The 12,990-nt window shown below is 41.5% G+C and overlaps 1 long non-coding RNA gene across 1 annotated transcript in view; it reads right to left on the reverse strand.

The window, feature by feature from the left end:
• Positions 1-302: 302 nt before the first annotated feature.
• LOC137503952 (uncharacterized) overlaps positions 303-12,990 on the reverse strand; it is a 74,342-nt gene continuing 61,654 nt past the window's right edge. Inside the window, exon 3 of the long non-coding RNA XR_011019385.1 lies at positions 303-1,084. This is a non-coding gene — a long non-coding RNA (uncharacterized lncRNA). The remainder of the gene's footprint in view (positions 1,085-12,990) is intronic.

A 12,990-nucleotide genomic window follows, 5' to 3' on the forward strand; every position in this document is an offset into this window, starting at 1 on the left:
TGTGCGTTGATGTTTCAAATGAATGAGGGGGCTACACATGGAATGCAGGGACGTTGCTGCACATGGAAGGGGAGCAACAAGAAAGTTGGCCTAGGGGCATTTAGAGTATAAATCTGGCCATGCCAGGAGTGCTCACTTTGCCACAAATGGGAGCTTGACAGGAGTTTATGTACATGGTGATGGCCCAGCTGCTTCCTATGCAAATACCTGTGCTGCTGCTGTCCAAAAAAAGACTCTTCTATCAACCACCCCAAACAGTGTTCACAGCTGGCTGGTTAAATGGGTGACACTATGCTTTATGCTTCCAACATAACTATGCTGTTGTGACTTCTCACTGTTTCAACACAACTGGCTCAGCAGGACACTCCATCTGTATGCACCCTCACAAACATCAACACCACAGCAGGTGTACTTGACAGTTCTCTTGCAATGGATACTTGCGTTCAGATGATGAGTGGCCGCTCACTCGATGACAATGTCTGCTGCCAGTGCATGGGGAGAGTGGTAAATCCTTCAGCTGGTGTAGCCAGTGAGAGCAATAGTCCATGGAGCAACTACTACATAGTACCAGCAGCTTGCAACGGCTCCAGTGGTGAGGTTGCGATGGATTCAAGCGTGTGCACTCATCCGGATAAGCCAAGCTCACCTAAGCGTTTTGCCACACTTCATGGGGCTTCCTCAGGGTGCTGTTGCTCCCAGTCCAACATAAGGACATGCCAATGTGTTTGTAGAGTCCTCTGTAGGTCATACCAATGCGGTCCAAAATTAGCTGCAAAGCGAATTATGTAATTTGAGGTTGGAATATCATTTCTATTTAAGCCTGACAACAGTGACCCCCTATCTCTTTCTCTCACCTTTTCCTTGGCTAGCTGTACCATTTTGGGTGGATAGCCATGTTTTAGGGACCTGTTTTTTAGTACCGAAGACTCGTTTATGAAATCTATATCAGATGAACAGTTTAGCTTGATGCGTACAAATTGGCCACCAGGTATAGCTGGTACAACTGGAGATGTGCAGCAGGGTGTTTCCTTGCTTCTGAAAAGTACTCCACTGCAATTTCTGGCATATTTTCTTATCATCAGATCTAAGAAAGATAAATAAAAGTATTTATTTGTCATATTGATATGTAAGCCATATATTCCTGGTGTTGCATTGCAGCATGTCTACAAAACCAGCCAGCTGTGTTTCAGTTCCCCGCCAGACCTGGAGCATGTCATCAGTATACCTCAACCAAAGCACGACATGCAGGTCTGATGGGTAAACATCCTGCTGCCCCAAATGGAGACAGGCATAAATGGGTGCACAGGACGCATCCATCGACTTGCCCCTGATCTCGTGGTAGATCGTCAAGGGCAAAGCAATTAAACTCTGACAGTAACGCCAATGCATTATGAATTCATTCTGAAGTTTCAACAGTGGGAACACTCATTTAAGAAAAAGGTTGTGGCAGCAATCTTCATGCATAAGCATGTGAAAGGCATAACTCTTATCCGTATTTCAATCATCATCTGATATTTGAAGATACCTGGTGCAGTCTTTTTGTATACTGGATTACTACAGTTTGGCACACTTTCCGAGTATTAAACTTTTGTAAAAAGGATGTATTCACCTGTCTTTGAAACCGGTAATTTTTGTAAAAGCTTCAAAAAAGCACCCATCATTAAATGACAGTAGGATGTTTTGAGTAAATACACAAGTAAACCTTATAATACATGAGCTAGGGAGAATAAAACAAACAAACACACAAACGAAAAAAAACATTGGGCTCTATTCACAAAGAATTGTGATTTGAAATGACAGTTATTTTATCTTCAGAAGACAAGTGGAGATAAATTAACCTAGTGCTTATTTATGAAGTGACCTGAAAGCTTTCAGGAATATAGATGCATTTGAGATGTTATGCTATTTGCATTTAAATCAGTAGAAAAGCTGTTATGATTTCAAACACCTCCCAAATTACCTTACATTCTTTGTGAACCGAGACTTTGATTCTAGGTTAAAATAAAAGTCAACAACTCCTCCCTCATTCCTTACTTTTGAGCCCTTATTCAACATATAAAACAATGACCAGCTAGGTATTGTCAACATATCCTTACTTCTCATCAGTTACAATGCTTCTCAGTATGGAACTTCACTTGCTACACATTATCATTTCTTTTTGCTGAAAAAGATAATAGTATTTTGGGCTCTAATTTACCAAACGTATAATAGACCCAGTAGCGACATTTTACGGGACACTTATTGTGAGCATTCTGCCATACATGTATTGCGCTACAAATATTGCTTTAGATTTCTATTCAGTCTATATCTGGGAATGCCTTTGTATTTGACCTCAGTTTTTATACATCTAAGTAGACAGAATTTATTGTTCTAAACTGTTACTAAATATTGATTATTTTTTTCCAACATCATGGAGTAACATCTTAACATGTGGACCTCTCATACTGCGTATCTGAAGAATATTACAATATTTCTGACTGGGACCATTCGTCTTTAGACTCCCATTTGGGCATAGTGGGTATATCGCATGTGGGCCTGAATAGTTTATCTTCTCATCATCTACTTTGTTTGGGCATACTGGACCTCCCCCTTTTACATCAGACCGTATCTTCTATGGAGTTATATTGCCAAAAGGTCGCTAAAATTATCATGTAGACAAATAGCATATCTAGCATTATACAAGTCAAGTGACAGGCAGCCTATTGGGCCAATCAACGTGCGGGGATCACATCCTTCAAATCCACAGGACCCGAGAGGGCTGAGGGTGGGCTTATATGAGCATCTGGCACTTTACAGGGGGTGCACCTAAGTTAGCAGCGCACTCTACTCAGCACTCCTGATCGTAGCGTGTGCTGGGGATTTTTATTTGCACTGCAAAAACTAAGCTGTGCTGCTAAAGCCCAATTACTCCACACGGTGTTACTTTACAGGTACCTCTGTATTAGTTAATTTTACTAAAATAATAGTTATCTATGTTGATAGATAGAGTAAGAAAGCTTTGTTACTACCAAATATCTTTTTGAAGGTGCACTCTGATCTGATTGTATTATAACTAATCCCATAGGTTCAAAGCCCTCCTTACTGCCAAGTTGGGCTTTGTATTTGTGTGCCAGTAGATTAACTTCTAGATTACTGATACCTTGACAGAGAGATCCTCAGTAGTCTTGAAAGAGTGGAATATTTAGCTGAACCAATAAATAATCATTATTTTGAACTACTAACTTTGACTACATAGTATTATTACATTTTCTTATGAAATGTAATATAAAAGGCAGTCAATAAACAATATTTAAAATGCGTACATTCAAAAATGACGCAGGCAACTTTGGGTGCAGGATGAAGCTGAAAAGACGGCTCACCCTGCTGCAGCCAAACTCCTGCCTGAGCTAAATACTATTCCCCCTCCGAGTTGTAGCAACTCGGTGGGACATGCAGTTCAGGCACAAGCTATTGCTGGGGTCCGAATTTCCTTGTATTTGTGCTATTTTGAAATTAGTGAGTGCCGCTTTAGCTGTGATTCTTATTACATCCAATGACAGCACCCAAATCATTGGCTCAGTGCTGTGCCAAAATTAGCTGTTTTGATTTAAAATATATAAAGGAGAAGTAAAACATTTTGGGGGTTAATCTTGTTGAGAATGACTCTTGGACTCTCTGCTAACCCAAGTGGAGGTGCTATTTTTCTCCAAGAGGTCTTACAGTGGTATTACTCTTTTTTCTATGTGATGTCTAATGGAACCCTGTTTAAGATATCTTCTTAATGTATATAAACATTTGCCTATAATGTATATTTGGGGTCTCCCCAGTATTCACATCCCTTCCCTTGCCTAACCGTGGTGACCCTCACAACCGAGGGTCATAAAACAACGGAGTCCATGATACGCTTCACACCCACGACAAGTGAAGACACAGATACTCAATGTTGAGGATGTACCCCTGTATCGGTGGGATCAAAGGTTAGTAGTTGAGGGCCCTTACAGAAAAGGATGCAGGAGCTACTCCCCTATAGTACACCCTTGCCCAAAATCTAAGTATTCCTTGGGGACACAAAGCTGAAAATTGAGAAAGGTATTTTGCATCACCACAAAGAGCCTGCAGAATAGTTAGTCACTTCTTCTAACTGACAGGGTTACTTTAAGAAACAGATTTGTGCAGTTAAACATGTGACTCCACAACTCCGTGCAAACTCAGGCTCTTCGGTTGATCCTTTTTTGTAAAACATAAAGTGAGGGAATATTTTTCTTCCCTACAGAAAATTTGAGTTCTAAAAAAGAAGCATGCAGATATTTCTAGTGACAGAATTATAGTGACATGCAGTATTTATAGTAGATCAGTCTTTGTATATATGGAAATCAATTTAAAATGCACTGAAGAACATTCTCTCCTAATTAATAATGAGTGCGCCATATATTTTGTGCAAGGCTGAGCTGAAAGGGTAAATAATTTAACTAAAGTTCATTAACAATTCAACACGAGAATAAAATGCGTAATTTAAATATAATGCATGTTGCAAGCACTTTTCTCTCAGTTTCATATTTATACATTTGCAAACAACCTTCGTGCATGCAGTGAGGGCAATGTCAATGACAACTATGTCAGAGTTTTGTCTCTGTGGGGACTCTCAGCATTCTGTGAGGTGTTTGTTCTCCGAGTTTCTGGATGCACAACTACGGTATCTTTTGCACTGAGCATCCTAATGGAAATCATCAGTGCTTAGAATAACTGCCTATAGGTGGCATAGGATCCATGGTTGCAGGGGCTGCAATGGGCCCGTGCTCCTGAAGGTGCCCATACAGGGCCTGAAATGTAGAGTTGACAGTGCTGTCCAGCCAGTGCTTCCTCCTCCCTCCTATGCACGTCCATAGCTTTTGTCACAACTGCTCACATGATCACATGATCATTGGGGTCACATGACCTCAGGTCATGTAAGCAACTGTTGGATTGGAGTCATTAGAGGCAACGGAACTCAGATTGAAGGAGGAGGATGCCGTCAGGACAGTGGAGTGCCTCCAACAAAATCTGCTGTTCTTACTTTGCTCTGGGGGCGATGAGTGCCACACATGGCTACCTAGTGCCGTTATCTAGGGTGTGGACACACACATAGCTACCTAATGCTTCTAACTAGGGTTGGAGGCACACACAACTACCTAATACTGCTATAGGAGATAGGTGGGCACACATTGCTACCTAATGTTACTATCTGAAGTGGGACACACATGGTCACCTAATACTACAACCTGGGATGGGGAGGCACACGTGGTTACATAGTACTATCTGGTATGAGGGGCACACATGGCACATCATACTGCTATCAGGAGTGAAGGGCACACATGGCTGCCCAATACTACTATCTGGGGCTGGCGAGCACCCATCTCTACCTAATACTGATATCTGAGGTAGGTGGGCACTCATTGCTACTTAATACTACTATCTGGAGTGGGGGACATACATATCAATCTAATACTACTATCTGTAGTGGGGGCATATATATCAACCTAATACTACTATCTGGAGTAGGGGGCATACATAGACAACTAATAATACTTTCAAGGGTGAGGGGGGGGGGAGGTTACACATGGCATATACTACTTCTATCAGGGGTGGGGGCTACACATGGCTACCTAACACAACTATCTGCGGTTGGGGGCAAACCCTGTTATCTTGGCTAGACAGGATCATTTGGCTACCTAATACTACTATATTAGCAACCCAATAATTCTAACTGGGGCAAGTGGGAGACATGGCTACACTGCTGAGAGCTCAAATAGTTACTTAAAGTGAATTGCAGTGTTGAACAAAAATGAAGGGCTGATACTTACCTATGGAGAGAGAAAGCTCTCAATCCCACTGAGCCTTCCCTGCCCCTATTAGTACCCTCGTTCCAGCACTGTCAACCCCATTTTATGTATTCAACAAACTGGTGGAATACACCTTCAGGGACCCTCGGAAGGCTTTGGGAGTACTTGTGTCTCTGAGTGCTCCCGAAGACAGGCGGCTCCTTACAGCACATGTGGGCACATATGCAGTACGGAGTCGACCTTCTTCGGCAGAAATCGGGGACACAAGTGCTCCCAAAACATTCTGAGAACTTCCAACATAATGCTGGAACGAAAGGACCGAGAGAGGTCATGGAAGGTGGCATGGAAGGCTCAATAGCATCCAGTGCCTTCCCTCTCCATAGGTAAGCATCAGCATCAGGCTTTTTTTCCCCATCGCTACAGATTTGCTTTAATGCTGCTATCTGCAGTGTACACATGGCTACCTAATATAAGTACCTAAGTACTCAGGGACACGAGTACTTCCAAAGGCTGCCCAAGGAGGGTCAAAGAACTTAATTGGAGCCTGGCAGAACAAGAGGACAGACAGAGGACCGGGAAGGCACTATTGGATCCAGAGTCTTGCCTCTCCATAGGTGAGTATCTAACCTTTTTTTTTTATTTTAGCTCACTTCAGTTTTACTTAAAAATATATGATGTAATAAGAAACTGCAAATAAGCCCTATCACCACTTTGAAACAGAAATGCTGCATTCACAGTTGTCAGTTACAAAAATGCATTTATTCTTACATGCACAAATTTTTGAGAGATATGCATGTTTGTACACATAAAATACATAATGATAAAACACATAGGTTTAAAACAAACAAACACAACAAAAGCTGGCAATGGAAACACATTCGTTTTGAACAAGCCCATCAATTAACATGGGTTGTTCGTACAAATGCATTTCTGCATTTTGGGAAAATGCGGTGAAATAAAAAACATATAGTGTATGGGCCTGAAGTGTATTTCATTTACAAAGTTTTATTTTGAGGGTCTCACCCTCAGTATCTCTACTATATGTAGTCTCAGAACATTCTTTTTAAATCATAGGAAAATAGAGTAGTAGTATTTCAGGTCTAATATATGCCAGATTATCTATGGTGACGAGTCTGAAATCTGAAACGTCTCTAAGAATACCTTGGCACTCTGGAATGCTGCAGATATTTTGATTATGTACTTACTTAGGCATTCCATAAAAATAATCTATTTTTAGCAGAAATTCTCTGTTTTGAAGAGAAATTTGCAATTTATTAACTATCCATATTTACCCCGAGAACTATTACTGAATATGGAAACTCTCTCTATGAGAACAAGCAAGTATCATGTGTGAGAACTCACTAGCTACAAAAAGCAGCATGTTGTAAATTACCTTTAGTCATTTTTGTTCAATGGCGGCAAACTCTGCCTTTTTCAGTGGCCAGATCTTACAGAAAAAACTTCCACGACTACAAAACTTCAGCAGCTGCCTTAGAACACACAAATATTGAGAGAATTAACCACTTAACGACCACGGTCAGCCGATCGGCGGACCTAGGTGTTAAGTGGTTTTACATGGAAAGGGCCGCTCGTTCGAGCGGCCTTTCCATGTCAGTTCTCGGAGGGTATCTCCGTGAACTGCCTGTGAGCCTCCGATTGCGGCTCGCAGGCGAAATGTAAACACTTGTGGAAGAAATCCCCGCTGTTTACATCATACGGCGCTGCTGCGCAGCAGCGCCATAAAGGAGATCGGCGATCCCCGGCCTCTGATTGGCTGGGGATCGCCGGCAGCTGATAGGCTGAAGCCTATTAGAGGCGGTGCAGGACGGATCTCCGTCCTGCGCCGCCCAGGGGAAAGAGGAGAGGAAGGGAAGTACAGGGAGGCCGAAAATCGCTGCGGAGGGGGACTTTGAGGAGCCCCCCCCCGCAAGGTGAAAATAGCCGGCGTCGATCAGACCCCCCCCAGCAGGACATCCCCCTAGTGGGGAAAAAAGGGGGGAAGTCTGGTCGCCCTGGCTGTCTGCTGATCTGTGCTGTGGGCTGGAGAGCCCACGCTGCACAGATCAGCGCAAAATAGCCTGGTCCTTAAGTGGTTAATATGAATTAAAAAGATGTTATTGATGCTATTTCCTAAGCAAAGCACTTCTAATTCCTAACCTAATGTAATAACGTATCCACTTTGTAAACCTTTATGCTTATATTAAATAGGCACTGTACTGATATACAGTAGAATCAGTGGTGGACATTGGCCCCTGGTCCTCTGGGGCCCAGGCTGCTCCATCACAGGCAGGCACAGATTGTCCTGTAGGTTTGTGTATATATTAGACTATGTACTCTGTAAGTCCTGCAGAAAATGTCAGCACTGTATAAATACATAATAATAATAATATGGTAGGACATTAGACTATGACTATGGTAGGATTAGATAGTGAGCTCCTTTGAGGATGATCAGTAACATCACTATGGACTCTGTAAAAAGCAATGTGGAAGATAACAGTGCCACATATATAGAATAATAATAATAATAATAATATTGGTATTAAAAATATTGACATTGTAGTTGTTTGACTACAGATTGTCATCTGCGACACAGCTGCATGACGAGCAGTCATAATTGTTTGTATCCCAGTCATGCATGAGACATAATGAATAGGTTAAAATATGTGCTACATTAGTACAATGCTTACAAAATGCAGAGAATGTTCACATACTTATAATTTACGGAATTTAAATCAGGTAGAAGAAAGCTTTTACAATGAGCAAACATTAACTATAAATTATTTCTAAATGAATATTGTTAAAAAAAAAGCCATCATATTCATTTAGTTATTTTAACTACAGTTCCTCTTCAATTCTCTCCTGACCCCTAACACTAACGCCCTTTCCAACATGGACCCCTTCCTAAACGTCTAACCATAACCTTGCCACCAGGACAAGGGTCTCCAGCCAGTTTCCACACAGAAGTCTTCTTCAGGGCAGGGGACTGAGCTACAGATGCTCACCAGCCTGGAGGTGGAGATAACATGGGGCCGGGCTGCCTATGAAGGAGGACTCGCCTCATATGATGTCCACCAGCAGGCTGGAGGGCATTTGTAGCTCTGCTCCCTGGAGTCCCTGCATGTTAGGTCACCATAGTCCCAGTGACTGGCAGCCTCCTCCTGAAAGCAACCAGTCAGCACAGCATGCCAGCTCAGCACAGCATCACCGCCAGCCAGCTCAGTATCACCGCCAACCACGACAATGAGCCCAGCATCATCGCCAGACAGGACAGCCAGCACAGTATCACAGTAAGCCAGGTCAGCATCACCATCAGCTCACCCAGCATCACTGTCAGCTCGTCCAACGTCACTTATGACTTCAGGTGTAAGATACTGGTCAGTTGCAACAGAAACTTCCAGGCACAGGAACAGCTTCTTCACTTAGACAGTAACCATGCTTATCCACTTCCGTACCACAGGTTATTTTCTCTTCATCACACTAAAATGATCTATATATTGTTTTTTTTCTGCCACTAATTAGGTTTTCTTCAGGTGGTACTTTTTGCTAAAAATGTTTTATCTTATATGCATTTAAATAATATAAAAGAAAAAATGATTTATCTGTTTTCAGCCATTATAGTTATAAAACAAAATGTGCTAGATTAAATAAAACCCACACATTTTATTTGACAAATGTAATTTATGTTCCTAGTACAATGTATGGCGACAATATTTTATGTGGAAATAAAGGTGTATTTTGTCCCTCTTATGTTTATTTATACTATGTCAATAATTACAAGCCCTCATTTGCAAAAATAAAGGGGATATATACCCGTATGACATACATATTAAAAAAAAAAAAGTCTCTAAGGTAATCACTTATGGAATTTTTTATTTTACATCCTGAGCGGTATGCCCAACATGCCGCTCTAGAGGTTTTAATGGCCTCAGGAGTCCCCCAATTGAAAACTATTAGATGAAATGCGATCAGTACATATTAGCTGGCACTAGGCTAGCTAGAATAGGTGCCCCCCCCCCCCCCCCTTGCCCAGATTCCCCCCGACGCAGCTGCTTATACATTACCCAGCCAGGCTCCAGCGATCGCCACAGCCTACCCAAACAGCTCCGGTCTTCTCTATGGGGATGATCGCTGGAGCCTGGTTGGGTCATGTATAAGCAGCTGCATCGGCGGGATTCTGGGCAATTGGGGGGGGGGGGTGGCAACCTATTCTAGCTAGCCTAGTGCTAGCTAATATGTACTGATCGCATTTCATCTAATAGTTTTCAACTGGGGGACTATGAGGCTACAAAACCTCCTAAGCGGCAGTGTTTTATTTGGTAACTTTAGTGGAAATAATGGGTTAAAATTAATAAGGGATTTTTTTCTTTTTTTTTTTTTACATATGTGGTTGTCATTTTTTTTTTCTCTTTTTTAGAAATATATAAATATTTATGAACATTTTTTAAAAGTTGACAAACATTTATGACAAGCATTTTACCGCCAGCACGGATCACATTGGTAAACTCAAAGCACCTTATGGTACAAAAGAGATGTAATCAACTTTTCATCCGTACCCCCTCCTGGATCCTCCTTGTCCTAAAACAGTGTCTGCCCTTTTACTTTGTACTTACTGAACTGTACACAGGAAGTAGTGTAAAACTGTGTATTTTACCTTCAATTTGTAAATGACCACAAGCATCACACTGATGCCAGTGCTCATTCACTACAGGTACTTTGATTGGTTTTGGGAACATATGTTCCCATTCACCGATCAGTATTCTGCCATGATGCCATTTGACAACGCACTGCTGCATGTATTTTGAGAGCAAGACAGAGCTGTCTTATTCAGTATAGCTGAGTAGGGTCAGCTCTGCAACAGAAAGCAATGTAAATGCAACATGTTTTTGTAAATTGCACCACCATCTGTGTTGCAGAGCAATGCGATAGTGAGCCAAGACCCTTTATATGACATATCATACATAACTAGGGCATAGGGTATAATAACTACGGCATTTTTATTTTATTAAAGGAGAGAGGGTTTCAGCCAAGATTTTGCTGTGCAGGCACGCCAATCCCGAGTTCATGTACATTTGGTTTTACCCATTATGCTAACTTTTCCCCTGCTACATGGCCATGCCACTTTTTATTGCCTTATAACTCGGTGCTCCGGATCTCCCATGATCCTAGCAATGCCCCTGCACATTTCATAAAGAATTCAAAAGCAAGAGACGTAGTTTTATAATTCCAACCCTAGTGGTGCTTTCTATCATCATTAGCTTTCCTTCATAGTAACACTTGAAAATAAATATATAAAATGTAAGAAATATATTTTGAGGAATTAATAGGGACATAGGCATTTGGTTCCAAAATAGGGACATCATATTACCCAGCCAGCCAAGCAGCAGTGAGCAGAATCAGGCTGTGGTAAGCTGCCACTCTCTGTTAAATAACCACTTCCTGGAATGAGACATTTCCAATATTACGTCAATGTGATTCCCCACATCAGATTTTCCTCACCGCTCCCATTCCTAACATAAACTATTTTACACTGTCACCCTACACCTGCAGTAGGCATCAGCTACAAGAAATGTATTCATAAAAAGGCATATTTTCTAAATGCTAATGCAGCGTTTTCCAAACCTTAGACAGTAGTTAAACCACCACAATCTTTGCACTATTCAAGTACCACCTGTGCTAATAACAATTATCACACACCACTCATCTACCCAGCCCTCAGTCCAGACTCTGGTGATTGTCTTCTTTCCAAGGTGTCCAAAATCAAATCATTCCCACTAAATAGGATGTTCAGAATTCAAAAATTCAGAGAATACAAACTCCCACACCGATAAAAAAACCTCAAAAACATTCATTACAAATTATGGGCCTTATGGAATTTACTTTTTCTCCCAAGTTTGCTTAATGTTTTATCTTGTGTTTAAAGTAGCTTTTGAGCACCCTGCAATTGAAAAAATACCAGAAAGTAGGTGAAAAAGTTCTGTCAAAATGATTCTGAGTATTTTCTTGCTTACTGGTGGCTAAAAGGTCAACTGACCTTAGAGGGTATCTCTATTTCCTTTTACACAATACCAGCTGTCTGGCTTCCAGCTGATCTTTCATTCTTTAATGCATTAGTTGTGTCTGAATCGCACACCTGAAATAAGCATGCAGCAAATGCAGTCAAACGTAAGTCAAACATCTGATCTATATGCTTGTTTTGGGTCTATGGCTAAAAGTATTTGAGGCAGAGGATCATCAGGACAACTAGGAAATGTGCATTGTTTAAAAGGAAATAAATATGGCAGCCTCCATATATCTCTACTGTCAGTTGTGCTTTAAAAGGCATTTTATTGATAACATTTGAAAATATAACATAAGAGAAAACTTGGAAGTGAATTGGATTGGGCCCTATATGTTGGGCCCTTCTGTTATATGGAAAATGACCCATACCATGCCCCAAGTATTGGTTCTAAGATGGCGCTGCAAGACAGAATGGATGCTCAAGTTGCCCAACAGCAGAAATAAATGTAGCATTGTAGAATGTTGATGACGGGCCACTTGATCTTTATAAAAGGGGCAGGTTTATTTATAAATGAATACATACTTGGGCCATATGACATCTGAGGTGGTTAGAAGCTTGCAGCATGGAAGCTTCTTCACCTGACATGGTTCAGAATTTACTGACAAATTAAATTGCCCGCATCACCTGATTGATGTCCGAGTGTAAGGAGCAGAACAGGTGAATAGTCGCCATTCCCCAATGCCACAATGCACCTATGTGGCATACAATGCTGAGCAATGGGGAGTGAGGTATTGGTGCTGAGGTGCTGTCCTTCAGCACTATGCCACTGCTGCCTAGCTCCCCTGGGAGATGCGCATGCACCCATTGATCTCCTCCTCTTCTAATACTGGAGCCTTGGACCTATGAAATGTCACATACCATTGTATTTTACAAGCAGAAATGATCACAGCACCACACAGTATGCATTTAAACTGCTTGGGAGTGACGACACATGACAACAAAGATTTTTTATAACCTTTACTGACAGTACTAAGCGGCCACATTAATCGTAGCTGTGGTGATCCCATTTAAGCTTTTCACAGAAAAAGATGTGAGATGGGCAATCATCAGGTATCCCAAATATAGAGAACTTTTGTAAGTTCCTGAATATTCTGATCCCATGACTACCAGGATGAGAACCACTTCCAATACTTG

This window comes from Hyperolius riggenbachi, chromosome 4, assembly GCF_040937935.1.
Source record: "Hyperolius riggenbachi isolate aHypRig1 chromosome 4, aHypRig1.pri, whole genome shotgun sequence".
NCBI lineage: Eukaryota > Metazoa > Chordata > Amphibia > Anura > Hyperoliidae > Hyperolius > Hyperolius riggenbachi.